The sequence below is a fragment of the Miscanthus floridulus genome, chromosome 2 (assembly GCF_019320115.1).
Source record: "Miscanthus floridulus cultivar M001 chromosome 2, ASM1932011v1, whole genome shotgun sequence".
In the NCBI taxonomy this organism is placed as follows: Eukaryota; Viridiplantae; Streptophyta; class Magnoliopsida; order Poales; family Poaceae; genus Miscanthus; species Miscanthus floridulus.
The window spans coordinates 21,451,393-21,479,069 of NC_089581.1; the positions used below are offsets into that span (position 1 = coordinate 21,451,393).

The 27,677-nt window shown below is 55.1% G+C and overlaps 1 protein-coding gene across 1 annotated transcript in view; it reads left to right on the forward strand.

Annotated features, from left to right (window-relative positions):
* The window catches only part of LOC136538168 (protein NRT1/ PTR FAMILY 8.3-like), a 36,966-nt gene that overhangs the window by 4,383 nt on the left and 4,906 nt on the right, over positions 1-27,677 (forward strand). The window lies entirely within an intron of this gene.

Consider the following 27,677-nt stretch of genomic DNA (forward strand, 5'->3'; position numbering starts at 1 on the left):
CAGCGCCATACCGGCCGGGACAGGGCACGGCAGGGATTACCGGCCACTGTGTCCTAACACTGTGTCCACGATCAGCGCCATACCGGCTAGGACAGGGTACAGCGGGGATTATAGGCCACTGTGTCCTAACGCTGTGCCCACGATCAGCCGCCCGCTCGAGGCCTCGGCACTGTACACCAAGGTCTCAGTGATCTTGGGGTTCGCGCCTGCCGAGACTCCTCCACCACGGTGTAGCCTCGGCACCGACCAAGCCTCGGCCTCGCGCATAGTCCGTCCACAGTGGCTTGCACGTTCACTGCCGCACCCACTCCGAGGCAGTCTCAGGGTTCCCACGACGCACAGAATCTGATGGGACGACCATGCCGCTCCAGTGCTCCAAGGACGGACCACTCCGACGACCACACCGCTCTAGTGCTCCAAGGACGGACCACTCCGATGACCATGCCGCCACAGGAACAGACTACAGGGCCCGGACACGCCGCCTCTGCTCACACGACACAGTATAGTTAGCTCATGTACCATCCTTGTCCTCCCTTCAGGCTATAAAAGGAGAGGACTTGGGCCGTTTTGAGGGACGGGAGGAGAACACCTTGTAACACACACACACATGCACATCCTTGCCGCCTGAGAGCAACGCCTCAAGCAGCCCACACGACACCCTGCTGAGACCTGGGACCAGCTCCCTCTCTCCCTTAGCTTGTAACCCCCTACTATGAGCACTTCGGTGCAAGGAATACAAGATCGACCTCTCAGACTGGACGTAGGGCCTCGATTGCCTGAACCAGTATAAACCTTGTGTCTCTTTGTATCACCATCCGGAATCGGGAGCACGTAGAACAAATTCACTAGTAGGTTGAGGACCCCCCCCGGTCCAAAACACCAACAGTTGGCGCGCCAGGTAGGGGCCTCTGCGTGTTAGTTTCGTCATCCCAGCAGGTTCCGGATGGCAGACCCCGTACGACCATTGCGTCTCGGCACCGTGGTTTGGTTCGGGAGCCTAGAGTTCATGTCTCTAGGGCATGAGTACGACATGGTACTCCTCACTCCTCGAGCCCCACCGTCCGACGATGAAGTCACACCCCGGTAGCCCAGGCGCAGGCGGCGCCCGGGTGGCCGCTCTTGCCGTGCTCGCCAAGCACGACACGAACAAGGCCACCCCGACGCTACGTGAATCCGAGGCACCACGCCACCTCCCGTCGATATCCTACAACCAGCTGTTGGCACAGGGTCCCTGGCTGGGGACCTATCTAGCCTGAGCTTGGACAAAGGAAAGTCGCCTGTGACACGTGGCGATGCCCAGTCGTCAAGCTCCGCTCCACCACTCCCTGAAGAAACGACCCCGGTGGGGCAGAATCTGGCGACAGCACCATCCCCATACCCCTTTGGGTTGAGAAATGCCGCCGCCTCTTACGCCTACGCTTACACTGCCGCTCACGAGCATCCCTCGGAACGCCACCCGCGCTTAGCTCTCGACCTGAGCATCCACGCCGACTCCTCGGATGAGAACGAGGCATGGCCCAGAGTGGATTTCTCTAGACTCAACGACCCTGGGGCTTTGCGCTAGTTCTTGGTCGCAAGCGACTACTGCTTCGGCTACTCCGACTCCGACGATGAAGGCACCTACGACCCCACTCACGAGTGTTTTCACGTCGGGCTCGGGATGCCGAGGGCGGGCGAAGAGGACGAAGGGGCAGGTAGCCGTTCACCGCTTTGCCTAGGCGTGGGCGCCGTCACACCTCCACGCGCCGTCCTACCGGCCGCACGAAATGAGAATGTCGCTCTTGCGCGACCTCGGCGCCTAGACCTAGAATAGCTCCGTGAGCTCTAGGCCAAGGTCGAACAAGACCAACTCCTTCTGCAGCAGCTTCGAGACTCTCTCGAACAGGAACAGCGAGGTCGCGGCGAAGGCGGGGGAGCCTGACAGAGGGCCCGCGATGTGCATCACCGCATCCATGACGATGAAGGGAGTGAGCAACCCCCAGTCTTCAATCGCGCTAGCCAGAACGTCGCGGCTACGGCAATGCTAGTCCGCGCAATGCCCGAGCCTTCTACCACGGAGGGGCGGCGGGTCCACGGTGAGCTCTGGGATCTCCTAGAGACCGCCACGGTTCAGCAGGCTGAGAGTTCCGCCTCCCGACGACACGGGGGCGCCTCGAACCTACCCATGGCACCGCCTCGGCAGGACAGGGAAGCCCCAGCTCGTCCCGAGCCCGACCGAGTGCCGATAGCCCATAGGGCCCCCATGCTTTTGGACTGCCTCGACAATCGACGTGAGGTACAGGGAGACCATGAGGTGGTTAGCAGGCGATGATGCCACGACAATGAGGGGCCCGCTCGGGGCTACCACCCACACCGAGGCGGTCGCTACGACAGTGGGGAGGACCGCAGTCCTTCCCCTGAACCGCCAGGCCCTCGGGTCTTCAGCAGGGCCATCTGCGCTGCTCTTTTCCCTGCCCAGTTTCGACAACCAGCCAATCTCACAAAGTACAGCGGCGAGACCAACCCTAAACTCTGGCTTGCCGATTACCGCCTGGCCTACCAGCTAGGTGGCACGGACGATGACTTGCTCATCATTCGCAACCTCCCCTTGCTCTTATCAGACTCAGCGTGAGCCTGGCTCGAGCACCTTCCTCCCTCGCAAATCCACGACTGGCGCGACTTGGTTAGAGTCTTCGTCGGGAACTTCCAGGGCACATACATGTGCCCTGGGAACTCCTAGGATCTTAAGAGCTGTCGCTAGAAGCCGGACGAGTCTCTCCGAGACTTCATACGGTGCTTCTCCAAATAGTGCACCGAGTTGCCCAGTGTCGGCGACTCAGAGATTGTCCAGGCTTTCCTCTTCGGCACCACTTGTCGGGACTTGGTTCGAGAGTTAGGTCGGAACATGCCGCGCTCTGCTGCCGTGCTCCTCGACATCGCCACTAGCTTCGCCTCGGGTGAAGAGGCTGTTGGAGCCATCTTCCCCGACACCAGGGGTAAGCGAAGGGACGAGGCCCCCGAGGCCTTAGCCTCCCACCTCCCCAAGAGAAAGAAAAAGGGGCGCCTAGGGAAGCAGGAGGTCCTAGAGGCTGATCTGGTCACGACCGCAGAACGCAAGAACCCCCAAGGCTTCAAAGGCCCTAGGCCCTTCGACGACATGCTCAAGAAGCCCTGCCCTTACCACCAGGGTCCGGTCAAGCACGCTCTCGAGGATTGCACCATGCTGCGGCGCTACTACGCTAGGCTCAGGCTCCTCGACGATGACGCCAAGCAGAAGGGCACCGGCGACCGGGACGAGGATAAGGACGACGGGTTCCCTGAGGTACGCAACGCCTTCATGATCTTCGGTGGGCCCTCGGCATGCCTTACGGTGCGGCAGCGCAAGAGGGAGCGCCGAGAAGTCTTCTCGGTCAAGGTGGCCACCCCCCAGTACCTTGACTGGTCTCGAGAGGCGATCACCTTCGATCGAGATGACCACCCTGACCATGTTTCGAATCCTAGGCAGTACCCACTGGTTGTTGACCCAATCATCGGCAACACCCGACTCTCCAAGGTGTTGATGGACGGAGGCAGCGGCCTCAACATCCTCTACGCCAACACCCTGGAGCTCTTGGAGATCGACCGGTCAAGGCTCCGAGGTGACGTCACACCCTTCCACGGCATCATGCCAGGGAAGCGCACGCGACCCCTCGGGCGCATCAACCTTCCTGTCTGCTTTGGCACCCCCTCCAACTACCGCAAGGAAGTCCTCACCTTCGAGGTAGTCGGGTTCGGGGGAGCCTACCACACCATTCTGGGGCAGCCGTGCTATGCCAAGTTCATGGCAGTGCCCAACTATACCTACCTCAAGCTCAAGATGCCAGGCCCTAGCGATGTCATCACGATTGAGTCCACATACGAACATGCATACGACTGCGACATTGAATGCATCGAGTACGCCGAGGCCCTTACGGAGGCCGAGACCCTCATCGCCCACCTCGACCAACTCAGTGGCAAGGTGTCTAACTCCAAGCGTCGCGCGGGGGCGTTCGAGCCCACGGAAACCATCAAACTCATCCAGGTCGACCCCGCCTGCCCCGACGACCGACCGCTGAGGATCAGCGCCACCCTCGACATCAAATAGGAAGCCGTGCTCATCGACTTTCTCCGTGCGAACGCCAACATATTCGCATGGAGTCCCTCGGATATGCCAAGCATACCAAGGGAGGTTGCCGAGCACGCCCTGGACATCCAGGCCGGATCTAGACCCGCGAGGCAACGCCTGTGCCGCTTCGACGAGGAAAAGCGTAGGGCCATCGGTGAGGAGATACAGAAACTCTTGGTGGCCGGGTTCATCAAGGAAGTGTCCCACCTAGAGTGGTTGGCTAACCCCATGTTAGTCAAGAAGAAAAATGGGAAATGGAGGATGTGTGTAGACTACACTGGTTTGAACAAAGCCTATCCAAAGGTCCCCTTCCCATTACCTCGAATCGATCATATCGTTGATTCCACTGCAGGGTGCGAGACCCTGTCTTTCCTCGATGCGTACTCTGGTTACCATCAAATCAAGATGAAAGAGTCCGACCAGCTTGTGACTTCTTTCATCACACCGTTCGGCATGTACTGCTATGTGACGATGCCCTTCGGCCTCAGAAACATAGGTGCCACGTACCAGCGGTGCATGACCCAGGTCTTTGGCGACAACATCGGGCAGACCATCGAGGCCTACGTAGACGACATCGTGGTCAAAACCAGAAGGGCTAAGGATCTCGTTGATGACTTGAGGATAACCTTCAAATGCCTTAGAGAGAAGGGCATCAGCTCAATCCCAAGAAGTGTGTGTTCGGGGTCCCCTGAGGCATGCTCTTGGAATTCATAGTCTCGGAACGCGGCATCGAATCCAACCTAGAGAAGGTCTCGGCCATAACCGGCATGGGACCAATCAGGGACCTCAAGGGAGTATAGAGGGTCATGGGATGCCTTGCGGCCCTGAGCTGCTTCATCTCGTGCCTCGGCGAAAAAGGTTTGCCTCTGTACCGACTCTTGAGAAAATCCAAGCATTTTTCTTGGACTCCCGAGGCCAAAGAAGCCCTCGACAGACTCAAAGCACTGCTCACAAATCCTCCCATCCTGATACCCCCGGCCATGGACGAGACCCTCTTGCTCTACGTCGTCGCAACAACCCAAGTGGTCAGCGCTGCCATAGTGGTAGAGAGGCAGGAAGAGGGGCATACTCTGCCCACCTAACAACCTGTTTATTTCATCAGCGAGGTGCTCTCCAAGACCAAAGCATGCTACCCCCACATCCAGAAGCTGGTCTATGCCATGGTCCTGGCCCGGCGCAAACTACGTCACTACTTCGAGTCGCACCCAGTGACTGTGGTATCATCTTTCCCCCTGGGCGAAATAGTTCATAACCGGGAGGCCTCGGGTAGGATAGCCAAATGGGCTGTCGAGCTTATGGGGGAAACCTTGACCTTTGTGCCTTGAAAAGCGATCAAGTCTCAGGTCTTGGCCAATTTCGTGGCTGAATGGACAGATACCCAACTGTCACCCACTCAAATTTAGACGAAGTGCTGGACCCTGTACTTCGATGGATCCCTGATGAAGACCGGGGCAGGCGTGGGTCTGCTCTTCATTTCGCCCCTTGGAGTACACATGTGCTACATGGTGCGGCTCCACTTTGCCGCCTCCAACAACATGGCCGAATACGAGGCCCTCATCAACGGCTTACAAGTCGCCATCGAACTTGGGGCGCGGCGCCTTGACGTCCGAGGCGACTCGCGACTCATCATAGATCAAGTGATGAAGGAGTCCAACTGCCTCGACCCCAAAATAGAGGCTTACTGCAAGTTGGTACGACGCCTAGAAGACAAGTTCGACGGTCTCGAGCTAAATCACATCGCGTGGAAGTACAATGAGGCTGCCGATGAGCTGGCAAAGATGGCCTCGGCACGGGCCCCGGTCCCCCCGAATGTCTTCGCCAGAGACCTCCACAAGCCTTCCATTGGATACACCTTGGCAATAGAGGAGGGCCCACCTATGGAACCCGCGGCGAAGCTCGACGCCCCCTCTGCTGCCGAGACCCCCTCGACCAAGCTCGAGGTCATGGAAGTCAACGCCGAGCCTCCACAAACTGATCAGGACGCGGATTGGCGAGTCCCGTTCCTCGATTGGCTTGATCGGGGGGAGCTTCCTAACGACAGAACCAAAGCGCAATGGCTTGCGCAGCGAGCCAAGATCTTCGCCCTCTACAACGGCGAATTGTACAGGCGAAGTCCCTCAGGTGTCCTCCAACGGTGTATCAGTTCCGAAGTGGGCCAAGCCCTGCTTTGGGACTTACACGTAGGCGCCTACGGGCACCATGCGGTGCCTCGGACACTCGTAGGGAACGCTTTCTGCCAGGGGTTCTACTGGCCGACGGCAGTCACCGATGCTACCAAGCTGGTACGCTCCTACGAAGGATGCCAGTACTATGCCCGGCAGATACATCTCCCGGCCCTAGCCCTGCAAACCATCCCCATCACGTGGCCATTCGCTGTGTGGGGGCTCGACATGGTCGGGCCTCTACAAAAGGCCCCTGGGGGCTTCACCCATCTATTGGTATTAATCGACAAGTTCTCCAAATGGATTGAGGCTCATCCGATTAATCAAATCAAATCCGAGCAAACGGTGCTGTTCTTCATTGACATCATCCACAGGTTTGGGGTCCCCAACACCATCATCACCGACAACAGGACGCAGTTCACCAGCAAAAGGTTCCTGACGTTTTGCGACGACCACCACATCCGTGTGGCCTGGTCGGCCGTAGGACACCCAAGGACCAACGGCCAAGTAGAGCATGCCAACGGCATGATCCTACAAGGCCTCAAGCCAAGGATTCACAACCAGTTGAAAAAGTTTGGCAAGAAATGGCTCGCCGAGCTCCCGTCGGTCATCTGGAGCCTGAGGAACACTCCAAGCCAAGCCACGGGATTCACGCCTTTCTTCCTAGTCTATGGGGCCAAGGCCGTCCTCCCCACCGACTTGGAATATGGTTCCCCAAGGCTGCAAGCCTATAACGAACAAAGTAACCGCACCACCCGAGAGGACACCCTTGATCAACTGGAGGAAGCCTGAGACGTCGCGCTACTACACTCAGCCAAATACCAGTAGAGCCTGCGGCGCTATCAGGCCCGATGCGTCCGAGGCCGAGACTTGAAGGTAGGCGACCTAGTGTTGAGGCTAGCACAGAGCAACAAGGGTCGCCACAAGCTAACCCCGCCATAGGAAGGACCATACATCATTGCCCGAGTGCTGAAGCCCGGGACCTACAAACTGGCCAACGAGAAGGGTGAAGTCTTCACCAACGCTTGGAACATAGAACAGCTACGTCGCTTTTATCCCTAAATTTCCAAGCATTATATATATCGTTTCTCGAAATACAATTAAAAAGCGTTCTTTAGTTGGTCTAACTTTTCGAGAAACCCCCCGAGCCCATCGTAGGCCTCGGCAATATAGTAACACGGTGAGGGAAACTCGGTTCTGCCTCGGCAGAACCAAGCCTCCCTTAGGGGCTAGATAGAGGACCCCCCTAGGCATCCCCTAGGTCCCATGCACCATTCTTTAGTTGTTTTTCACAAAAATTCCTACGCCAAGTCCCTAGCAGGCTCTGACGAATCAGTTGTAAAAACCCCTCGGACCAAGGTCTGTTTCCTAAGCAAGAGGCTGGTAGAGTCGCGAGACGGCCTACGCCTCCAGGCTATGGCACTCCCTCACTACCTCTTGCTCAAGGGATGGCTTAGGCCCCAAGGGGGTGTTTTGCAAACAAAATCCGATCAGGAGCGACAGAGGACAGAGGCTTAGAAACATAAGAAAAACAACTAAGAACACAAGTACTTCAAAAGTAAAGGCCTCGACGGCCACAAGCGTTACGATATAAAAAATAACCCCTATTCTATTTTTACATAGCCCCCGGGGCCTAGATCAAGGCTCAGGGCCTTCAGCACCGGTAGATGGTAGGGGAGGAACCACCTCCTCTTCGAAGAACGTCGCCAGCACCGTGCCAGGGCCTTCCGCCGCCTCCATCAGCTTCGTGACCGCCGCATCGGCCTCCTCGTCATCATCAGGTAGAACATAGCCATCACTGATGGCCAGGAGGTCGACGCCAAGGTAGTGAGAGGAGATGACGGCCAGCGCCCGCTTGACACATGTATGCAGTGCCCCTCAGAGCCGCTCACGCATCTGGTTGCTCAGCACAATCAAGCGGCTCCCAAGGGAGCTGCCTAACTGAACCCCCTCGATCTTCAAGGCCTCGCAGGCGGAAAGGGCAGCATGCTTCAGCGCCTTGTGCTCCCCGATCTCGGTCTCGAGCACCGTCTACACCACGCCGGAAGCCTCGGCGGCCCGAATGATCTTCGCCTCTGACTCTGCACCGTGGAAAATGGAATGAGGTCGAGCGAGAGAAAGGACAACCTAAGTTAGGGACGAAAGCCCACGGAACTCACCCTTGGCCTTCTGCTCCCAGCGACGGGTCTCGGCTTGATAGGCCTTGGCCTTCTCCTTCAACCGTTGGGCCTCGAACCTAGAGGCCTCGGCCGCCCTAGAAGCTTCACTTCCTAGCTCTACGTCATACAAGTAAGTCAAGGAGCAAACATAAGGAAAAGGAAACAAAACAAGGGGACTGGAACTCACCCTCGACCGTCCCCTTCAAAACCACAGCCTCGGTTTGTGAGGCCTCAACCGCAGCAAGGGCCTCATTCAGAGCACCTTTGGTCAGCCGGTGCGCACTCTCCTCTGCCCCCAGCCGCCCGGCGAGGGCCTTGCCCGAGGCCATCGCTTCTTTGGCCTGGGACCTAAAGGAATCCCGATCGCTGACTGCGCGGGTAAGCTCCTCCTCTAGCTCCTTGACCCACGCCGCCAAGGGGGCAAGCTGTGTCTGGGCTTTGGCCGCCTCGACCTTCATGTCGGCACAGCGAAGGCGGAGGTCCTCCACCTCCGCGCTTCGCGCCGACAGAAGCTCGTTAGCGTCGGCAAGAAGGCCCCTCTGCCACTGAAGCTAGTCCTAGATGCCCCTCTCCCGCTGGAGAAAGACTGACTTCCCAAGCGACTGGGTCTCGAGCTCCTGGGGAAGCAGAACGAGGGTCATTGGTCGCAACAAAACCAGGAAAGGAAACGTCGCGCGAGAAAGAAAAACATGAACCTGGGCGACTCCGGGCATTTCATCGGCCACCACGGACAGCGCCGTCCATAGCGACCGCTCCGCCAGCTAGCGGTACTGCTCAAAGGTGTTCCAGCGCCCGCCCTCGGCCACATCCTCAAGGGCGAACAGAGGCTCCCCCTCAGGGTCGTCCCGGCTCTACCACAGTACTCGCGGGTGATCCCACCCGCGAGGCTCGAGTCACACCCGCACGAGGGCTGAGCTTCCCTCGTCTAAGAGCGGTGCCGGCTGCTCCACGGCATCGGTCTCCTCGGCGTCGACCACCTCCTGCGCCCGGGAAGTATCATCGGAGGAGATCGGATAGACCTCCGCCTCCCGGGCACTCTCTCGCAACAACAGTGGGCCCTGAACCAAGGGCACCACCGAGGCCTCCGCCGCCTGCATCTCCGCCTCCTGCACAGACGGCCTTGTCGCCATCACGACGGCCTTGGTGACCTCAGGGGCTCCGGCCTCTGCAATTATGGCCTCGGTAGTCTCGCGGGCTCCGGCCTCTGCCATCGTGGCCTCGGTAGACGTAGAGACACCGGCCGCGGCCACTACGGTCTCAGTGGTCATGGGCGCCGTAGCCTCCGTCGCCTCAGCCTCGGAGACCCCGGGAGCCTCGGCAACAAAGGGCACGCCGGCCCCATCCAACTCGTGAGCCTCGCCCCCATGAGGCGGAAGCGCTCCCTCCCTCGTCTGTGTAGGGGCTGCCTCGGTAGCCCCTCCTTGGGCGGCCGGCCCCTTTGGGTCGACCCTCGCCGACACCGCGCCGCGTTGGATAGCGGCTGGTGCCTCCGCCACCCAGTGGGCGAAGGAGCCGGGGCTCGCCTTAAGCGCCTTAAGGGGCGCCAAGGGGAGGTCGTCCACAGGCCGCTTCCGACTAAGGAAAATTAACCTACAGGGTCAGTGTAAAACCAAAAAAGTGATTGGAAGGCATCATGACCCTGCCAAGAATACACTTGCCTTGAACGGGGTAGCCCCCGCTTTGCCACGGCAAACCTCATCTGCAGTGGCGGAGGCGGCGGCAGAGGCGTCGCCTCCGTATCCATCGACGCCGGTCGGTCTTCAGTGGACCCCGACGCCCCTTCGGTCCTCTGCAGGGGTGGTGGCATCGCCTCCACCACCACCTGCTCCACCACAGCCGCCGAGCCTATCAGACTGACGACACATTTTCCTAACACCCGCGCCTCGGGCGTGTCGGCCTCGGCCCCGGAGCGGGCAACCGCCGCCCCGGGTCCGCTTCTCCTCCCCTTCTCGGGGGTGCCGGGCTGCTTGCCGACACCCCAAGCGCCACCTCCACGACGTCAGGAAGGTGGTCTAGGGGACCTCACCCTCCCTCACCCTTGTCGTTCCCATCCGAGGCCTCCGTCGACAACGACGTCGACGGGGATTCCTCCAGCGGGAGACCGTCCTTCCATTGTTGATGGCGATGCTTATCCAGCTCCTCGCGCGTGAGGATGTGCTTCGTGCGCTTCGCCACCTTGGCATCCTTTCGCCTCTTCTACGCATCGGCGTGAGCACGGTTGATCGCCTGCTGCCCCACGTCCTCGGGAATGGGTGGTGGAGAGGAGCGCATGTCCCTCATCCCCTGAAGGAACGACAAACGCGCATGAGAGAACAAGGGGTAAGGGGAGACTGAGGAGGTTTAGAGGCTATAGCGGCACACGACTTACCAGCAAAAGGAACCCCCGCTATGGCCGCATCGCGATAGGGGTCAAGTTGCTGCCCCTCAGCTTTGCCTCTACCGTCTCCCCCACCCGATGAAGAATTTACTCATCGGAAAGGGCAGAGGAGGACATCCGGGTGCCCTCAATGGGCTCACCCGGCTTCATCTCGAACAGCTACCGCCACCGAGCCATCAGCGGCAGCACCCTCCGGCGGTGGAAGGCGGCCATGACCACAGCCACGGTGAGGCCATGGCCCCGCAGCCTCACCGGCCCCTCCAGGAGCGGCTCCAGCTTGGGCTGGTCGACCTTCGGGATGCCCCACTTCCATTTCTCCGGGCAACTCCCCACAATCCGCCTGGTGTAGGGGGGAAGCCCTCCGTCGTCGTTGCGGAGGTAAAACCAACTCGTGTACCACCGACGGTTGGAGGACGCGAGTTGGGCCAGGATGTAGAGGTGCAGGCAGTCCTGACGCACTAGGAGAGTGCAGCCTCCGGCCCACGCCGCCTTCCTCTTACCCGACATGTCCGTCGGCTTGGTAGTATGCCCTGCCCAGAATAGATGGAGCCACAACTCCCAATGGGGAGCGATCCCTAAATACCCCTCGCAGACGGCAACAAAGATAGCTGCCTAAGCGATGGAGTTGGGGTTAAAATTATGGAGCTCCACGCCATAGTAGTGCGGGAGCGCCCGCATGAACCGGTCCACCAGGATGCCGAGGCCGCGCTCGTGGAAGGAGATGAAGCTTACGACATAGCCATCGCGAGGCCTCGGCTCCGGCTCGCCGTACGAAGCAATCCACTTCGGCCTAGTGGGGTCTGTCACCGGGCGGAGGAGGCCACCGTCGACAAGCGACTAGAGCATCTCCTCGGTGACGTCCAACGGATCCTAGGGGTCCGCCTCGACAACGATGATGTCACCGGCCATGGGTGCGATGGAGGAATCAGGTGCGGCGGTGAGTTTCTTCTCTCCCTCCCACGCTCTCGCTTTTTTCTCGCTTTCTCCCTAGGCTCGCTCTTCTCTCCTCTTCTTCCCGGCACCCGCTGCTCTAGCGACGGCTCGACGAAGGCGGCGCTAATGCAGGCAAGGTAAGACGAGGAGGGGCAAGACTCCTCGGGTATTTATGTAGGAAGGAGGTGAAACGAACGGGTGACAAAATCAGGGAAGTTTTCCCCCCGTCCAGCGCAGTTAACCACGAGCCGATTTCATCGGCCCACGCGCCCACGTCTCCCGCATTAAATGCAAGGACAGTTACGTCCCATCCACCACGTCACACTCGGCCACTATGGCAGCAGGCGTCGTTTCACCTCCCCATGAAACTGCCTCAAAAGGCGCGCCACCCGCTGTCGAGCCAATAGGGAAGATATTCCCCGTGGCCTATTCCTTTCGTATGAAGGAACCAGGCTCTGATCCTATTACGATCCAGGGGTTTGAAGGCTAGACCCCAAGGGGTTTCGACAGCCGCCCCAGGATAACAGAGTCAGGGGCGACCATGGGCAAGCCTATACGGGGCCGAGGCCCAAGCAAACGAAACGCTTGGGACACCTAAAATCATGTCCGAGACCGGCAGGAAAGTATCCGAATGGGATCCCACCGTAGGGAGGCACCGAGCCACCGAGGCCCAGCGAACGGCCTCGGCACCTACTAGAGAAATCCTCTGGTACTCTTGGAGTGCGTCTTCGGACCGCTAGCCGACCCTTAGCGAACGGGCTTCGGGCCTCCACTCGGACAACCCGATAACAGCTCTTCGGAAGTGCCACCACTCGTGCCCATCGAGGGTAGCGAGGCACATTCCACCCCTCCTTTCGAGTGAAAAGGAAGCGCGAGGGTCACATAAAAAGTCAGGGGAATCCCCGATGGCCTTCTTGCCCTATGTAGAGGCTAGGGGGCTCCTCCTACAAACATGCTGAGACCCCACAACCTAGGCTCGCACCCAAAGGGGCCTCGGCAAACAAACCCTCACACGTGAGGGGCGTATAAAAAGCCAGGGGAACTCTCGACGGCCCTCTCACGTAGAGGCTAGGGGCTCTTCCTGCAACCTTGCCAAGACCAGAATAGGCCCGGCAAACAAACCCTCCGTCCGAACGAAAAGGACGTGCGAAGGTCAGATGAAAGGGCCAGGACATCCAAGATAAAGACAAACGGTCTAAAACCACGCTAGAGGTTTTGCTACAAACACGATAAAAGGGCACCGAGCCCGTTACGGTCTAGGGGTTCGAAGGCTGGGCCTCCAAGAGGTTTCAACAGCCGCCCCAGGGCAACAGAGTCAGGGACAACTTCGGGGCAAGCCTACAAATGGCCCAGGCCCGAGCGAACGGTCGCTCGGGGCATCCTAAGTCGTGTCCGAGACCGGCAGGAAAGTATCTGAATGGGATCCCACCGTAGGGAGGCACCGAGCCACCGAGGCCCAGCAAACGGCCTCGGCACCCACTAGAGAAATCCTCTGGTACTTTTGGAGTGCGTCTCTGGACCGCTAGCCGTCCCCTAGCGAACGGGGCTCGGGCCTCCACTCGGACTACCCGATAACAGCTCACCGGAAGTGTCCACGCTCGCGCCCATCGAGGGTAGCCTGGCACATTCCACCCCTCCTTCTGAGTGAAAGGAAGCATGAGGGTCATACCCAAAGTCAGGGGGGCCCCTGACGAACCTCTCGCTTCATGCGGAGGCTAGAGGGCTTTTTCCTACAGCCTCGCCGAGACCCCCGCAACCCAAACTTGCGCTTATGGGTTCGGCAAATGCAGTAAGAACTACTCGCTCAAATGTGAAAATGGAGAAAGCCCCTGGAGGAGTAACTTTACTCCTCCAGGGGCTCGGGGGCTACACCCGACGGGTGCGCTCGCGCGCACCCACCGGAACCTCAAAAAACAAACCCTAATACCTACAGAGCAAGTATAAACCCAGCCTCGGCAAACCCTTAGGGAGAGTGCATGCACTCCCCCCGAGGCTCGGGGGCTACTGTCGGGTACCTTAGAACGGGGTACCCCAAGCAAACCTCAAATGGGTCGCTAAAGTCCCATCTAAAAAATAAAGCTAGAAGGTAAGCCATGGGCCCCTCACTCGTCACGACCGAGCCCACTGGCTCCTCCTCCTCCTCACCTCGAGCCTCGAGTAGGAGGTCTTGGCATCCTAACACTAACTCCGCCTCGCGCGAGGCTCTCCAGGAAAGGCCTCAGCAGGGAACGTCGTCTCCGCCTCACCCGAGGCTCTCCATGGAAGGCCTCGGCAGGGGGTGCATTCTCCGTATCGCACGAGGCGTCTCACGCGAGGCCTAGGCAGGGAGCTCAATCTCCATCTCACGCGAGGCCTCATTCTCCGTATCACTCGAGGCCGGGTCGTTCGCGGCCCATCACCCCCCGCCTCGACCGACCCTCCAGACAACGCGTCATGTCTCATTAATGCTTCAACCACTCCCGCAATCTCAGCTGGACGATGGCTCAACGCCACAGAATGGCCGACGCGACCCGAGGTCGCATCAGCGCCATACCAGCCGAGACAGGGCACGGCGGGGATTACCGGCCACTTTGTCCTAACACTGTGTCCACGATCAGCGCCATACCGACTGGGATAGGGTACGGCGGGGATTACAGGCCACTGTGTCCTAACGCTGTGCCCACGATCAGCTGCCCGCTCGAGGCCTCGGCACTGTACACCAAGGTCTCAGTGATCTTGGGGTTCGTGCCTACCGAGACCCCTCCACCGCGGTGCAGCCTCAGCACCGACCAAGCCTTGGCCTCACGCACAGTCTATCCACAGTGGCTTGCACGTTCACCGCCGCACCCACTCCAAGGTAGTCCCAGGGTTCCCACGACACACAGAATCTGATGGGACGACCACGCCGCTCCAGTGCTCCAAGGACGGACCACTCCGATGACCACACCGCTCTAGTGCTCTAAGGACGGACCACTCCAACGACCACGCCGCCACAGGAACAGACTACAGGGCCCAGACACGTTGCCTCTGCTCATACGACACCGTATAGTTAGCTCATGTACCGTCCTTATCCTCCCTTCAGGCTATAAAAGGAGAGGACTTGGGCCGTTTTGAGGGACGGGAGGAGAACACCTTGTAACACACACACACACACGCGCGCACATCCCTGCCGCCTAAGAGCAACGCTTCAAGCGGCCCGCACGACACCCTGCCGAGACCTGGGACCAGCTCTCTCTCTCCCTTAGCTTGTAACCCCCTACTACGAGCACTTCGGTGCAAGGAATACAAGATCGACCTCTCAGACTGGACGTAGGGCATCGATTGCCTGAACCAGTATAAACCTTGTGTCTCTTTGCATCACCATCCGGAATCGGGAGCACGCAGAACAAATTCACTGGTTGGTTGAGGACCCCTCCCGGTCCGAAACACCGACATCGTCAATTGCCTCCTTAGTGTACGGGGGCTTGATATGTGTCCTTGTAGACCTGTGAAGCCAGCGTAGGTACTCGTCGAAGGTGTGCTGGTCGTGTGGAGGACCCGCATGGATCGGCTGTCGTTCCCTGGTCTTCCACAAGTGGATGTGCGCGTTGTGTGTCACGCGCCAATCCTTGGTCTTGTACCTCTTCCTGCGGTCATACCTGCAACAAAACGATGTTAGTTGTACCACACACACCTCTGAATTATAGCTTTGTTATTAATCGATAACGCACCCGTGCAATCCTTGGTTGGTGGAGTAAAGCGGTGGTGGGCAGCCTGTCATTCTTTCAAACTATCTGCAGACCCTGATGGGCAAGTGAATCTCGACCGTGTGGAAGAAAATAAGAGGGACGTTGCAACGATACTCCTCTGACTCGTCCCTAGTGACAAGACTGAGATAGTACTGGAGCTCCGGAGCATCCTAAGGACATCAATGCACCTGAACATTTCGTAATTAAGCTAGGCTATGATATAGTGTACATCGAACAAGACACATGTATGATAGTAAAGAGAGCGTAACTTGGTGCTGTGTCAGGACGTCGAGACCGTCCGTGTACTCCCTGTACTTACGCCTCGCATTCACTCTAACTAACTCTGATTCCGTTCAGATAAACAGAGTCGTAGGGAGTGTATCATGCCCGTTCCATTGCTGTATTGAACACGATAATGAATTAGCCATTAATAAACTTATCATATGTAACCATATCAAATAATATAATGAACCGAAGTACTTACCGGTAAACCAGTATTAAGGGGCCTCTCAACGGGCCATCGTTCCCAACACCAAACCTAGAGTAGGTATGAGCAACCCCCAAGGTTCGCATACCCTAAGGTGCGACGACAGGCAACACATAGCTGTCGATACGTCCATGCCAGGACTACGCTGCCCTAGCTGTACGCCGCTATGTTCTCCCACGACTAGCGTAGTATGTCAAGGAAAATCCAGCTGATGGTGTTGCCCGAGGCGTCTGGAAAGAGGAAAGCACCAAGAAAGTGCCAGAGCCACATTCGAGCGAACCTGTCAATCTAAGCCTCCTCGGCCTGTGGGTCCAAGTAATCAAAGCGCTCCGTGATCCAGGACAACGAAACACTAGAACTTTTCCTAAAATTGACCAAAGAAAATAAGACCCGATGGCTGCAGGAAAGCAATGCAAGTATTAAATAGCCTTGAATTTCTCACTTATTTTTCTTGGAAGCCTTGTCGTCCGGTGGAAGAAGGCCAGTAAACTGAGCCACCAGCTCCCTCTAGTGATCGTTGTCAAATATCCCTGTCACTGGAAGTTCTCCCAACCGAAGGCCAAAAATAGCATTCACGTCTTGCATGGTCAAGGTCATCTCGCCACAAAGTAGGTGGAACGTGTGGGTCTTAGGCCTCCACCTATTATAAGAATAGAACGACTGTTAGTTGCCTCAAATTTATTACAAGAATGTTTACGTACAAATAAGGCACTCGCACCTGTCTACAGCTGTAGTAAGTAGTGTTGGGTCAAGGGGCGGAAGACCATAGTTGACAACACGTACAAGCTCGAGGAAGCCGGCACGCTGTATGTACGGCGCGTAACGCTCGTCCCACTAGTGCGCCCTGGTGTGCGTGCGGGGCCTTAAAGGAGGCAAGGGCACCTTGGCGTCGTTGTCACTCAAGATGTGTGCTCGGTGCTGGTCGTCGTACTCCACCTTAAAAATAGGGTACAACGGATGCTGCGTGGGAGGAGCCATCCTGTTTCAAATTGATAAACAAAGGGTTAAAGTATTCAAATTAACAAAATTCAAATTAACATTATGTAACATTGCGAAATTTAAACTACTTGTTATGCAATACGAACACAATATGAAAGCACATGTATATATTCAAAGTAACATTAACAGACATATTAAACAACTTAACTAGGAATATAAGCATTTGACGAAACTTCATCAAGTCATCAAAATCGACGTATCACGCACTAGTAAGTACCGACATTTGAAAACTAGAATCTATACCCAAAATCCCTAACTAAATAACTAACTATAAACTAAATAATAAATACGTAATCAATCCCTAAACCCAAAATCCTAACTATACTACAACACATAACCTCAAACCTAAAAACTACCTACCTAAATCAGAAACAAATTCACTAACCTAATTATACTAAATCACTAACTATCATAAGTCACTAACTATCATAAATCAATAACAATCATATAACCCTAACTGTCCTAAATCACTAATTATCCTAAATCAATAATAATCAAAATAAAATGAAATCGAGAGGGGTACCTTGATAGGAGCGGGTGGCCTTGACGCGCCGGCGTTCATGGCGCGGACGTGGGCGGGCGGGCGCGGCCGGCGCTGGCAGCGGGGCGCATGCGGGCGGCCGTCCGGGCGCGCTAGCGGCGGGCCACGTGGGGGCGCTATGGCGGCGGGGCGCTACGCGGCGGCGGGCGGGCGGGCGGGCGAGGCGCGGCGTGCGGGCGGGCGGGCGAGGCGAGCGAGGCGCGGCGTGTAGGCGGGCGGGAGGGCGGGCGGGCAAGGCGGGCGGGCGAGGCGTGCGTGAGGCAGCCGGCAATCCGGAATGCTGTCACACCCCTTGGCCGCCGGTGAGGTCGCCGTCGACGTGAGGAGATCGAGAGCGATACACAGAGATGGGACCGCATGCTGTCACACCCCTTGGCCGCTGGCAAGGTCGCCGTCGACGTGAGGAGATCGAGAGCGATACACAGAGACGGGGAACGGAGGAGGAACCTGTCCTCGATCCGATTCTGTTTTTCAGATAAGCAATAGTCGTGCCCAAACGGCTTACAGCAGGGTTTAATACTTTGTCTGACCTATGGCCCACATGTAAAGGAACAGGATACATCATAAAGTAATACTACGCTTTGCCCTAGCGAACACGTAAAACTTCAGGGCGCCATCTTCACTTCTCTGTGTCTGGGGTCCTGACAAATATGGTGTCTCGATCACTGACTATGGAATGGGGTAGGCCATGTAATTTCACAATGTGGTCCATGAATAACTGTGCTATTGATGCAGCAGTATAGGGATGCTTGACTGGCACAAAGTGTGCATACTTGCTTAATCTGTCCACAACTACCATGATCACAATGTAGCCCTGGGACTTTGGCAACCCTTCCACAAAATCCTTGGAGATGTCCATCCACACTCCTGCTGGAATTGGGAGTGGTTGTAGCAGGCCAGCAGGTAAGCTGTTGGAGTGTTTGGCTTGTTGGCAGATACTGTACTGCTTGATAAAGTCCTCCACAGCTTGTTTGATTCCTTTCCAGGCAAAATGGTTCTTGAGACGCTGATAGGTAGCTCTTGTGCCTGAATGACCCCCAAGGGCACTGTCATGGAAGGCAGATATGATTTTCGTCTGTACGGCCGAGTTGTTACCTATCCAAATCTTGGACTTGTATCTGATGAGACCATTGTCTAAAGAGTAGCCGGCTGAATTTGGACTTTGAACAGCTAACTGCTTCAACAGATCTTGAGCTTAGAGTCAGTGGTATATGTGTTGAGCACTTCCGGGATCCAGTCATATTTCACCATGGATACAGCTTGGAGACTGTTGAGATGTTGCAATCTGGATAGTGCATCAGCCACTAAATTCTCTTTACCTTTTCTGTACAGTCTTAAATTGGAGTCCCATCAACCGTGTCATTGCTTTTCTTTGCATCTCTGAGTGTAAATTCTGCTCACTGAGGTAAGATAGGAATTTGTGGTCAGTGAGGATTACAAATTCTTGTCTTTGGAGATAATATTTCCATTTCTCCACTGCCATGATCAGGGCAAGAAATTCTTTCTCATAGATAGATAGTGACTTGTGTTTCTCCCCTAATGCTTTACTTAAGAAAGCAATTGGCTGCCCAGATTGCATCAGAACTGCACCAATTCCATCTCCACAAGCATCAGTTTCTACTGTGAACTGTGCATTGAAATTTGGTAAGGCCAATACTGGTGTTGTGGTCATGGCTTGTTTGAGGTTATCAAAAGCCTGCTGAGCATGTGAGGACCACTGAAAGTGCTTGGATCTTAACAAGTTGGTTAGGGGTTTAGCAAGGATGCCATAGCTTTTAACAAATTTCCTGTAGTACCCAGTTAAGCCTAGAAATGCTCTTAACTCAGTGAATGTTGTTGGTTTGGGCCAATGTAACATTGCTGAAATCTTACTTGGATTAGTAGCCACCCCTTGTGAAGAGATAATGTGTCCCAAATATTCCAATTGAGGCTGAGCAAAAGAGCATTTGGACTGCTTGAGGTAAAGTTTGTTGTCTTTCAGTGTCTGAAGAACCATTTGCAGATGAGTGCTGTGTTCTTTTAGGAAATTGATGTAGATCAAGATATCATCTAGAAAGACCAAAACAAACTTTCTCAAGAATGGTTGCAAGATTTGATTTATCACACATTGAAATGTGGCAGGGGCATTAGTAAGCCCAAATGGCATCACTTTGAATTGATAGTGGCCATCATGGGTTTTGAAAGCAGTCTTATATTCATCTTCAGGTAGCCTCCTGATCTGATGATAACCTGACTTCATGTCTAATTTGGTGAAAAATCTTGATCCAGAGAGTTCGTCTAGGATTTTTTCTATGATGGGAAGAGAAAACCTATTCTTGATTGTGAGATCATTCAACTTTCTGTAATCTACACAGAAACGCCAGGTGCCATCCTTTTTCTTAACTAGGAGTACAGGAGAAGCAAAAGGACTATGACTGTGTGTAATAAAACCATTTTGCAGCAGTTGCTTCACTTGCTCTTCTATCTCGGTTTTGAGCTGTGGAGAATAATGATATGGTCTAGCATTCGCAGGTACTGCTCCAGGGACTAATGGAGTAGCATGGTCATAACTTCTTTCTGGTGGCAGTGTCTGTGGATCTTGAAAGACCTATTGATGCTGATCCAATACTTTCTGAATACAGTCTGGGACTTGGGAAGAAATAATTTCTAGATCAGGTAGAGCAGTTTCTTGTGCAGTGACTATTGCAAAAGCCCAAGCATCATTTCCCTTGGTAAAGTTGTACAGTTTGGTTGCTGAGATTGGGGTTGCTTTGAGTGGAGGTGGTAATAAGCTGTGGGGGTATTAACCCCTATACCCTTACGGCTAAGCTTGGGCTGGCCCGGATCGATGGGTTCAGTCCACTCGAAAGATGACGTGCGGCCCAATTAACCTGATCGGAGTCCCGCACAAGGAGTCAAGACGGATTTGGCGATCAAGCAGGATCCTGGTCGGTTAGAATAGGAATCCTTATCCGGCCACATATGGCAATTGTAACTGACTAGGATTAGTTTCCAGATCTATAACCCTGCTCTCCGGACTATATAAGGCGGGCAGGGGACCCCTCTAAAAAACATCTCTCATTGACATACAGCAATACAAATCAGACGCAGGACGTAGGTATTACGCCTTATTGGCGGCCGAACCTGGATAAAACCTCGTGTCTGTCTTGCGTCACCGTCTTGTTTGGGGCTTGCGCATCTGTCTGCCGATAATCTACTACCTTGGGCATACCCCTAGGTAGACTGCCGACCATATTTCGTCGACAGTGGCGCGCCAGGTAGGGGGTGTGCGTACTGCTCTCCAAGCGAACAAGATGGTCATCATCTCCGGCTCCATGGCTACGCCCAATGGCCTCATGTTCACCGTCGGCCAGATCACCTGGACCACCCGCTCCAACGACTCCATCGCCATGACTGCGGAGGAGGCGTGGATTCAGCCCGCGCCGACGACTACTTCACCTGCATCGGCTACGGCTCCGACCACGGGGAACACGGCTCCGACCACGGTGAACACGGCTCCGACCACGGTGAACACGGCTCCGACCACGATGGACCTGGCTCCGACCACGGGACATCTGGCTCCGACCACGCCTACAGCCACGCCAACAACCCGTCATCCGCTTCCCCACTACAGAGGAAAGCAGATCGACAACACCGACCTGCTCGACTCCGTTGATCGGGTCGGCATCCAACTCGCTGAAACCCTAGCTCTGGTAAGTACGATTCAAATCCAACCTAACGAGCAGGTAACAGCTCTCCACAACAGATCTATCCGACCGGCTCGGACCAGTCGTCCTGTGCGACTTGGAACAGATCTTGTGGTCGTATCAACTCCTGAGGGGCGTTTCGCTCATCGCCGGCCAGACATCGCGACGGATCTCCGACTCTGCGAGTACGAAGCCCCGACGGAGAACCACCAGGTCCAGCCCTATGGCCTGCAAAACGCTGCCTCCAGCTACGCGTACAACCTGTGACGCCGCTCGGATCTGTGTCCTGTACACTGATCCCGGCCGAGGTCATGCAACATCGTCAACATGGTCCGGATTGAAGATTATCAGGAAGGATCCGTCCACACCATCCGAGAGGGTGACTCCAGCTCCTCATCCGGCATAGCGTCCAACGCATCTGTCCACACCGAGCTTCAGCGTCACGAAGATGAAGGCGTCAAATACGATCTGGATCTACCAGACCACGCCCCGGGTTTCCCCCAATTTCCGTCTTTCCCGCCAAGACGGGGGGATTTGATCCATGTTGTCAGCAACGACGAGCCGCCAGCAGTTGGCGAAACAGAACAAGAGAAGACTGCGCGTGAAGCACGCAACATTGACCGGTTTAATCGCCGGCAAACCGAAGCTGAAGCAGACCAGGAGGCACGACGCATGAGGGTCCAACCACGTGACCTCAACAATGCTTTCGACAGGGTGGGGGATAAGCAAGTCTTCAGGACCCCAAGCGCCAACGTAGCCGTCGCCATGGCAACAATGCAGCGGCTGCCCAACACTCCCGAGACTCAAGTAATCCGTGATGACATACAAGCTTACCTGACGGCTGCTATGGCTCAGACCGCAGAGATGAACCAAGCCCGGGCTCCATCCGTTTCTGTCGAATCAAGCCACAGCCGCCAATACTCAAGTCGCTCACAGCCACTCAACCAACGCGGCTCGCGCAATAACGACCCATCAGACAACCGTCAAGGCGGAAACGGTGGTCGTGATGGTGGTCGGGACGACAACCGCCGCCGGGAGGATAACCGCCATGACGTTCGAGGCGACAACCGCCGAGATAACCGCGACAATCGCCGTGATAACCACGGTCGCAGGGCTAACCCAGATGGCAATCGAGATCGCCGCGATGGCAATAACGATCTCCGCCATCACCTCGGTGGACGTGATCTGCGTGCTCGCATCAACCAGAGAGCCGACGATCGTGCATCCCATGAAAGCTATCGCCGTATGGAGTATGACACCGTCCACGGTCCGCCGGGTCTGAAGCAGTTCACTCCACACCTGCGCCAAGTCATATGGCCCAAGAATTTCAAGCTCGAGAAGCTTCAGAAGTATGACGGCAAGGAAAACCCCGAATTATGGGTCATGCTCTACGAAACTGCGTGCCGCTCAGCCATGGCTGACGAGCACGTCATGTCTAACTACTTCCCAGTCGCTGTTGGTCATGCAGGTCACCAATGGCTGGTTAGCTTGCCAGCGAACTATTTTGACTCTTGGCAGGAGCTCAGGCAGGCCTTCATCGACAACTTCATCGCTACTTGTGAACAGCCCGGCAACAAGTACGATCTGCAGCGGATCCAGGATTGAAAGGATGAACCACTGCGCGAGTACGTTCGGCGTTTCTCGGAGATGCGCATCAAGGTCCCATCAATATTCGACAATGAAGCAATCGAGGCTTTCGTCACCGGCCTCCGCTTCCACGACGCCCTAAGAGACAAGCTCCTCCGGAAGAGACCCGAATCGGTCACAGCGCTTTTGGCCACCGCTAAGAAATATGCGGACGCTGACGACGCTAAAAAGATAATCGTTGAAGAAGCAGCAAGGGTTCCACGCTCCGACCACCCCCCACACCGCGACGATTACCGCAGTAATCGTGGTCGGAACGACAATTTTGACCGCCGCAACCAACGCAACGACTCCCGCGACCACCGTGATCAACGTAATCAGTGGCGCAACCGCCGTGACGATTACAGAAACAAGCGCGCTCGAGAGGACGACGGCGAGGTCAATACCGTGAAAAAGGGCGGCGGACGCCGTAACTACGAGGACGACTACGCCAAAGCATTGAAGGGGCCCTGCCAGCTCCATCCTAAGTCGAACCACACCATGGAGAATTGCCGCGTCCTCAAGACTATCTACACGCGTCAACAGGCTCCGGATACGTCCGACAAGCCTAACGACGCGGGGGAACGACGCAACGAGGACAACGACGACGACGATGCAGACCCTCGTCACAAATACGTCAAGCCGACTGATCGCGTACACACCATCATCGGCGGCAAGGTGTCCATCGAGACCAAACGAGAACGCAAGCTGCTCGCCCGCGCTTGCTTGAACGTGGCAAACACCGACAACCTTCTCACCGATCCATGGCTTCCTCCGTGGTCTCACCGTGAAATCTACTTCAGCAGGAAGGACCAATGGGCCGCCATACCCGAGCCAGGGCGTTTTCCCCTGGTCCTCGATCCTTGTATCAACAAGGTTCAATTCGACAGGGTACTGATCGACGGCGGCAGCTCCATTGATATACTGTTCAAGAACAGCCTGCCCGCTCTGAAAATAGCCCAGGCGGACCTGAAGCCGTATGAGGCACAGTTCTGGGGCGTTCTCCCCGGACAGAGCTCCACACCTCTCGGGCAGATCACGCTACCTGTGCAGTTTGGGACTCCGGACCACTTCCGCACCGACTACGTCAACTTCGTGGTCGCTGACTTCGACGGCACCTACCATGCTATTCTTGGTCGACCGTCGCTCACCAAGTTCATGGCCATACCTCATTACAGGTATCTGGTGCTCAAGATGCCTACTGAGAAAGGAGTTTTAACCCTCAGGAGCAACGTGTACGTAGCTTATACCTGCGAGGACGACAGCTTCAAAATAGCAGAGGCCCACGACCTCTCTATTCGCATGGCCGAGACCATGCTCGACGCTAAGAAGACCCCGGCCGACCACCTGGAGATCCCAGAGCTCGAGGCTCCGCGCAAGAACATCAGATCCAAGGAGCACAAGACGATCCAGCTGGTCGAGGGCGATCCCAGCAAAACGGCCCTCATCGGGGCCAACCTGGATCCCAAATAGGAAGACGCGCTCGTCAGGTTCTTGAGGGGCAACGTGGATGTGTTTGCATGGAAACCTTCCGACATGCCCGGTGTACCTCGGGACTTGATTGAGCACTCCTTAAATGTCAACAGCAAAGCCAAACCAATCAAGCAGAAGCTACGACGGTTCGCTCGCGACAAAAAGGAGGCGATTAGGGTAGAAGTTACACGGCTTTTGGCAGCCGGATTTATCAAAGAAGTGTATCATCCGGAATGGTTAGCCAACCCGGTTCTTGTACGCAAAAAGAATAATGAATGGAGAATGTGCGTTGATTACACTGATCTCAACAAACACTGCCCTAAGGACCCCTTTGGCTTACCTCGCATAGACGAGGTTGTAGATTCAACCGCCGGTTGCGAGCTGCTTTCCTTTCTCGATTGCTACTCTGGTTATCACCAGATCGCTCTCAAAAAGGACGACCAGATCAAGACATCTTTCATCACGCCTTTCGGCGCCTACTGCTACACGACTATGTCGTTCGGGCTCAAAAACGCCGGTGCTACCTACCAACGCGCTATACAGGCCTGCCTCAACGACGAGATAAAAGACGGCCTCGTCGAGGCTTACGTCGACGATGTAGTTGTCAAAACCAAGGAAGCTCATACCCTTGTTGACAATCTGGAACGCACCTTCGCTGCCCTTAATACGTTCCAATGGAAATTAAACCCAAAGAAGTGCATCTTTGGTGTCCCTTCTGGCATATTGCTCGGCAACGTCGTCAGTTACGACGGCATACGCCCTAACCCGGAAAAAGTCAAAGCTGTCTTAGACATGAAGCCCCCAAAAAAGGTGAAGGATGTCCAGAAGCTTACCGGCTGCATGGCTGCTCTAAGCCGTTTCATATCAAGATTAGGAGAAAAAGGCCTACCGTTCTTCAAACTGCTCAAAGCGTCCGAGAAGTTTGAGTGGTCGGAGGAAGCAGACGCTGCCTTCACGCAGCTAAAACAGTACCTCACGTCACCTCCGGTACTTACTGCTCCGAGAGAAGACGAAACTCTCCTACTTTACATTGCGGCAACCGATCGGGTGGTTTCCACTACAATGGTCGTCGAGCGCGACGAGCCGGGCCACGCCTACAAGGTACAGCGGCCAATTTATTTCATTAGTGAGGTACTCAACGAATCCAAGACCAGGTACCCACAGATTCAGAAACTGCTCTACGCCATACTGATAACATCCCGAAAGTTGAGACATTACTTCGACGGATATCGTGTGGTGGTCATGACCGAGTATCCTTTGGGGGACATCATCCGCAATAAGGATGCGAACGGGATAAATGCCAGAGATTTCGTGTTCCAATTACAAGTCATAGGACTATTGCTCCGGAGCCAGTCATAGCCAAGAATGGCATCATATGGTGCCATGTCCAGTACAATCATGTCACTAGTTAAGGTGTGGCCTTGAATATACCACTGAAGTTGTGGCACCTGAGCTGTAGTTTGTAACCAGTGACCATCAGAAATTGCCAGTTTGACAAAATTGGTACTAACAAAACTATGAGAACTCCCTGAGTCCACGAGAATGAGCATCACCTTGTCTTTAACCTGAGTTTTCAGCTTGATAGCATTTCTGAATCTGCACTGGAAAAGGCATGTAATGATAAGTGACCGAAGTCCTCAGTTAGAGCATCTTCCACAGCCAATTGATTCAAGTGGTCTTCTGTGATTTCCTCTTTATCGTTGTCCAGGTCATTGATAACCAATGCATGGACTTGAGCCTTCTGGGGCTTAGGGCAGTGTTCCTGATGACCGGGCTCATATTTCTCACCACAAGCAAAACATAGGTCGTTGGTCCTTCTATAATCCCTGAGCTGTCTGATTCTCTGCAGATTGTAGTTAGGCTGTTGTTGGGGAGTGTCCCCTTTGTTGACAGCATGCTTCTGAGGTGGGACAGTTCTGTTGTATTTGATCTTGTTTCTCTCTAGTGTTCTCTGCTTAATTCTAGCAATCATTGATGCCCTTTCCACTGTAACAGGGACATGAGGTTCCGCAGTAGCTCTGATCTCTTCTTTCAACCCTTGGACATATGTGGTTGCAAAGAAGAGTTCATCATAGTGGCAATTGTGCATAGAAATGTCAAACTACAAGGACTGAAAAGTTGTTGTGTAGTCCTCCACAGACCCAGTTTGTTTGAGGGAGAGCAACTCATTAATTGCATGCCTGTAATCATCAGCCCCAAACTTCTCTTGTATGACTTGACAGAAAGCCTTCCAGTCAGGTGTAGCATGATTCTGCTTATATGCCTGCCACCATTTGGAGGCATTGCCTTCCAAATGCATTGTTGCAGCTGTTACCTTCAACCTCTCAGGAATAGAGTAGATGGTGAAATAGTTGATGCAGTTATCAAACCATATCTTTGGATTGGAGCCATCAAATTTGGGAAAATGTATCTTGGCAAACTGTGATGAGGTAGAGAGTCCTCATGCTGTTTGGGTTGCTTGGAAGAGCCTGGCTTGAAGTCATTTTTCTTTGTTGCAAAGACATTCTGGAAGTCATGTTCTTCTTCCTCGAAAATAACAGAAACATCATCAGAGTGGTCAGACACAACTTCTTTCTCCATGTGACGCAAAGTCAGACTAGCAACGGCCTGCCCATTAGCCTGAACCTGCTTAGCTATCAGCTTCTGATCATCCTTCGTGGCATTGAGATCTCGTTTGATATCCTGCTGGATCAATCCAATGTCATTCATTTGTTGGAAAATGAGATCGAAGTGTTCCATCACCTGTTCCCAACGGCCCTTGTCATCATCCGAGTTCTTCGACATGGCGTCGAGTACAAACTGGGTTTGCTTCGATGATTTGGGTGGAGCCGTGGTGACTATATTGGTAACAGGAACTTGAAGCTGGTGGAGCAATCGGTTTGGTAAACACCTCCCCGTGAGCTTGCTACACCACGTCGCCGACTACACCTGGAAGTGAGGCACCACCAAGGGATTTTACACAGAGAAGTGCTCTGCAACCCAAGTGTGTGGACACTTCCCCGCCTTCGCCACCGCACAACAACCGGCACGCGAACTTATGGAATTTTACATGGGTACTTGTCCCGTAACCCTGGGCTCGACCGATTGCTTGCTAATGAGGATAAGGGAGCAAAATTGGGTGTTGCTCACCACAGTTCGCGCCTCCTGAACCAAGTAAGTGTTGAAGTAGTACCCCAGTCGAGTGTCGAGCCAAAGATGTAGTGGATCTGGTGAATTTGTGGGTGGTGGTGGGGTTGCTGGTGGATTGGTGGGTGGATGGTGGTGGTGGTGGAAGTAGGCGACCCCGCAGCCGCTGCCGACCCAGCTCAACCAAAGGGTGGTCTTCTGAGACCTCGTATCGAACACCTAGGATGCTCGACGAAGATCGATCTGCCTACCCGGAATTACGAGCTGTAGATCAAGGCAAG